Consider the following 5,525-nt stretch of genomic DNA (forward strand, 5'->3'; position numbering starts at 1 on the left):
ATGCACCCAGTGAGTATTGAAAGAATGACTGTGGTTGTTTCTCTCTCTCTGTCTCTCTCCTTTTCAACACAATATTGATTGCTAATGGACCTTTATTATTTTCATTTCAAGTACATAGTTGCAACTGTATCTGCCACTAGAAAACCTGGTGGGGAGCTGCAATTTGCTGAGAAATTGAATGTAAAATCATTTTCAAATTAATTTTAATCTCCCTCCTCTGGCTCCCCTCTGCATGATCACTGGAATTTTGCTTTGACTGGGAACCAAAGTTTGATGAAAAAATCTTCACTTCTCATGTTTGCATCCTGCAAATGTTATGTCTTAAATCCCTCTTTTTTCCACATGACTTCATGTACTAGCAATTTGACTTAATGAGTAGCTGCAATAAATGTACAGTATGGAAATATTGTTACAAGTCTGCTAGAGTGTTCCCATGCTTAAGCAAAGTGTTGTGTTGAAAGAGTTGTAAAATATATAATTACTCTGAGACCTTGAACAAAATCCGGCTTCTTAGTTCATTCTTATCCTTTTTTGGACAGTATGAGTAGCCTCATTTTTAAAGAGAATTGTGGAGGGCCTGAGCATCTGGGCTTTGCTTTCCTTATCATCATCTATGGATGCATTCAAGCTGTTAAAATGAATAGTACTCCCTGTGTATTGTTTATTTTATTTGAAGCCTTGCCAGCTTTCTTACTTAATGATGTCTTTAAGAAATATCACATATGCTATTCACAGTTTTATTTGGAAAATCGGTTTAGTAGAGGCAACAAATAAGTGAAACTTAGAATTGAATGTGATGACTTTTCCTCTCCTGAATATTTACAGTTATTAGATGCATTAAATATGCCTTCACTTCTACTTCCGGGCCAGTTAATTGCTTATTTATTTTCCATTGCCTGGATTAGGATCTTTTGGCAATTACTGTTGCTTTTCTCAGAAGCATGTCTTTAAAAGATTAAGGGACAACTCCAGTGCTGAGTTATACCATCCCAATTCATTAGGGAGTGTGTGCATCATCTTTTACCAGGTCTGACAGGGCCTGGTACTTCCAGCATACTGCACCTTGTTGATACATTCAGATACAACAGTGATTAGAGTATTATAAATGCTTGGAGAGGTAAATGGATAAGCATAATGTCCACTGTGCAGTACCACCACTACAAGATGGTATTCAATGAAAGATGTTGGTTCCCAGAATGTCTTGGTCTTGGTTAGTTGACATGATACTGAACATGCTTCATGTTTGTCCACACTCAGCAAAAGACCAAACTCTTCACAACTGTGTTGAAACATAGCTAGATGTCCTATAGAAGACAGTAAATGGTTGGTGGACAGGATATATCTGTAAACAGTCCTGCACAATAAGTGCTTGCCTTCACTAGAAAATCAGTTTGTATTACAGCCTAGCCAGTAGCATGTGCTAATTGACATGGAGTTTCATTATATTCAGGGAATTCAGCAGTCCATATAGATATCCTACAAACTCCTTATGGGTGAGCCTATGGTTCCAGCAGAGTTTATATAGAGTTAACTGACAGTGTGTTAAACAGGATGGTACCTGTCAACACTGAATGAAAAGCTGTGCTTAATATTTTGTTAGTTAACATGTCTCCTTCAGGTCAGGGTCTAACACAACTCATTTTTGCAGAGAAAACAAGGCTAAAGTGAATAGCAATGCTGCTGTAAAGTAATATGATTGAGATTACTGCATTATTATTATTGTAGTAACATTTAGCATTCTAATCATGGTCCAGTACCCCACTGTGGCTGGTATTGTTCAGGCAGCTAACCACAATCATTCCCTTGCCCCCAGAGCTTTACAGTTTAAGTGGTGGCAACTTTTTAACATTACCTAAAATCACAAGGGTTGGAAAATATTTTTTTCCATGCAAAAACTGATTTGTTTTTGGTTTTTTTGCAGAAAGAAAAAGTCAAAATGGAAAGTTTTCAGCCAAAATACTTAAGGTAGAAACCAACAATTTTCAACAAAAATATGTTCCTTATCCAAATTTTAATTCAGCAGTATCACACCTCCCAGGGTATTTTCCATGAGCCAGGTTTGTGCTGTGGATTTCCATGATGCATCAGTCACTCTTACTGAGCCATGAACTATGCATCAAAAAAAGTCCATGCATCATGGGAGATATAGCCTGGCTGGGGAAACTACAGTGGAAATGAGGCAATCAGACATCCACCATCTGACTCCCTAAAAACTTGTCCAAACTGAAGTATCTAAGATGTCATCTCCCTCCATCAGTAATAGAACTGTGCCTGATACTATTTAGTCTAAGCAACCATAAACTTTTGGGTAAGTTCAGATCTGAGCAATTCAGGCCCTCATTATTGTCTTAAAACATTCTTGTCTTCACATACATCTCCAGTCCAAATAAGATAATTTCTCCTCTCAATATTATATTGCCCCAGATTGTATTGAGGCATGAGCTGGCTCAGAAGCCTGGGAGGTATTCTTTAGTTCGAAGTAGGTCTTGGAGATGCTTGGGTCAACCTTCCTTGATTAACCAAACCAGATCACCCTTCAAGACAGATTGAAGCATCATGCAAAGAAGCCTTTCTTTATTTTCCATTCTGCCTTAGACTAGGAACTGTGGTGATGTGTAAAGCTAAAATACAATGAAGAAGGTTTAGCAGGCTTGGGTTAGGTTCAGGTTTAGTTCATAGTAATAAGGTGGGTGAAAGGTCATGTTGATTCCCAGTTTTTGGAACCTGTTCTAAGCCATGCTATATTATTCTGGAAAAATTCAGCCATGCTTCGCTTAGTTGATGGTCTCATTTGATAAGTTACTGGAGATATTTTGTTAAACTTGTATAAGACTATTTTTAAGCAGTTGTAGCACAAGAGCAATAATAGCACTGTCATACTGTTTTACAAGGCCATAATTTGGTTTTCTTGCTGGCATAAACCATGAGACCTTTGGTCTTGTAGTCTCTCCACTTGGTGACTGGATTACTGCCTTGTAAAACAGCATGACAGGACTATTACCACTAAAAGAAGGGACAGCCATCCAGAGGGCCGATTGGTTCACACCTCTTTTTCATTTGGCATAATATTTTTATTCTTGGAAGTAGCATATAAAACAAAATGTTTGCAACTATAACACCTAATAATTTACTTTCTTCTGCAATGTGAAATCAGTTTTAATACAGTCTGCTTAATTTATTACCAGCCTACTGACACTATTATTTATTATTTATACGGCACTGTAGTAGCAGAAGGCTTTTCACAATAGTTAAAATGCCTTTGCAAGCAATTACATGACTCTCTCTCAAACATGAATCAATTTAACCTCACAAGACTCCTTTGCAGTCGGGGGCAAAAAAAACTATACCCATTTTAAACAAGATGAATTGGGGTATAGAAAGTTTAAGGCCAGATAGTGTTCCAGTTCCACTAGTAAAAGTTGCCATAATATAGTCAACGGCATGAGTATGGGGTCCGTGATCTAGTCCTTTGTGGCATGCTCAGTTTCCCAGTGTGAAATCCAGAACTGAACTCCTCTCTCTTGAATTTCAGCTCCATGCTTTAACTACAACATCATTCCCTTTTTCCTGTGACAAGCAAGTGACAAATACGTGACCATCCCAAAGAATTTACACTTTAAAGTTTCAAGTGGGACCAGTGCACAAAAATAATAAGATCTGGTATCACAGACTGAGAATAAAGAATGTGCCACTGGAGTGGGGCTATTTTCACAACATGCAGGAGAGTTTTTGGAAGGAGAGAAAAAGAACTCACAAGCTCCTTTCTTATCATTCTGAAACAAAAAGTTAAGGCATGTATTTGAAAAGAAGCTCCCACAAGAAGGTCTGCTACTACAAGAGCAATGCAGAAGTTAATGAAAAACAAATATTACATTTTGTAGAAAGTATTGATTCTATGGTAATGTTCTCTGGCAATAACATGGGACTCTCTGTCTCTCTCTCTAACGGGTTTGTGACGGTGCGGGGTCCTAGGGGTGGCTGTGAACTCCCCTAGCGCTCCTACCATGCCAAGGGGATATTAAAAGCACCCTCACAATCTCGCCCACCACATCTTTGATGTTAATAATGTTTAAGGGAGGCTGCCCTTAGTCCTGTCTGACGCGGTGCTCTGATGTATCTCGATCTTAGTTCTGTCTTGGGTGACTCAGTGCACCCCAGCCTTATGGGCTATGTTTGGCTCCAACCACCTCTGTACCATGCCCCAAGCCTCGCAACTATACTGGACATTGTTTGGTCAATTTCCTTTTCCGCGCCCCACTGGCGCCCTCTGGCTTGTCTCGCAACGCCCCGGACTGGGGCTTCTCGCTTGCACTGGGGCTTCTCACTTTAGGGCTCAGGCAGCCTCAGCCTTACCCGGCCCCCTTCCAGTCCTCTGCCCCCTTTCTCAGGGCTGGGGTCAGTGCACCCCTGAATGTTGTGCCCTCTCTGGTGCCGGGGTCCCCATGCTACGGCGGAGCCCCTATGAGGCCTCCTCCAGTCTAACAACAACAAAAGCAATAACATAAGCCGATCGGCTATAACGCAAATCTAAGCCTCCTAGCTAAAATGTTCTCCAAACCACACCACATCTCTCACCCGTGTAACTAGTGGCTTGTACATCTGGGCCTTTTCCCTTTTCCACCTTCAGGGCCGAGCTCTTTTCCTTGGTCAAACAGTACTCCTCCTTCCTGGCTTCTGGGAGAGGGAGAGGGAAAGAGGCTCCCAGCCTCCTGTCTGGGTCTTATAGTGGTCAGCCCTGCCCCTTCGGGTCGGCTGACTCACCAGGTGTGGGCCCTCAGCGCCTCTTGGTTGCCCCCAGCAACCGGCACCTGGGCCCATGCTGCTGCTTTTCCAGTAGCGAGCACCTTAGTGCCCTTCTACAGGACTATACCACACTTACTGGTTCGTAAGTCCACTGAGTTCGTAAGGCCTGTGAGTAAGTGATTTTTCAGCTTACTGACTGAACTGAAGAGCTGAAAAAAAGTGTAATTTCAGGATTACTGGAAATATTTTTTGTTTTGATTTGTTTTGTTTTCCTGCCAAAATGAAAGCCAAAAAAATTTCAGTTGGGGTCAAACTAAACATTTCATTTGGCCAAAAAAATTAATGTTTCATTTTGTTTTCAGTTTTTCTTTAACTTCTTTTTACATTTAATTGAGGTTAGATTTGGGAGGGAAAAAAAGTATTATTGTGAAACAAAAAAAAGATCAAAAATTGTTATTGAAAACATTTAACTTTTTTTGCTAAAACAATTCAGCACATTTTATATGAATTAATTAATTGTTATTGTCAACCCAAATATGCATTTTCTTTGGTGTATAAGACTCCCACCTGAAAACTTTCACTCAGCTCTAGCCTTTGCTCTACAAGACTTGTTTAACATAAGCACTACAGATTCATGCTTTTTTTAGGTCTAAATATTTCCAGGTTAGCTCTCTGAAGAGCACACAGGCAAGGGCATTGTTGTACCTTATACGCTGACTATGGTAAACAAGGAAAAACCATGTGGGTTAGAATAACATTTCAGATATTTTTACTTTGTCTCA

The 5,525-nt window shown here is 40.1% G+C and overlaps 1 long non-coding RNA gene across 1 annotated transcript; it reads right to left on the reverse strand.

Annotated features, from left to right (window-relative positions):
• Nucleotides 1–351: 351 nt before the first annotated feature.
• Nucleotides 352–5,144, reverse strand: LOC109323720. The gene is made up of 2 exons (XR_002104729.1): nucleotides 4,861–5,144; nucleotides 352–3,941 (listed from the first exon to the last, which is right to left on the reverse strand). It is a non-coding gene; the product is annotated as an uncharacterized LOC109323720 (long non-coding RNA).
• Nucleotides 5,145–5,525: the final 381 nt, after the last annotated feature.

Source organism: Crocodylus porosus, unplaced genomic scaffold, assembly GCF_001723895.1.
Source record: "Crocodylus porosus isolate Cpor-Errol unplaced genomic scaffold, CroPor_comp1, whole genome shotgun sequence".
In the NCBI taxonomy this organism is placed as follows: Eukaryota; Metazoa; Chordata; order Crocodylia; family Crocodylidae; genus Crocodylus; species Crocodylus porosus.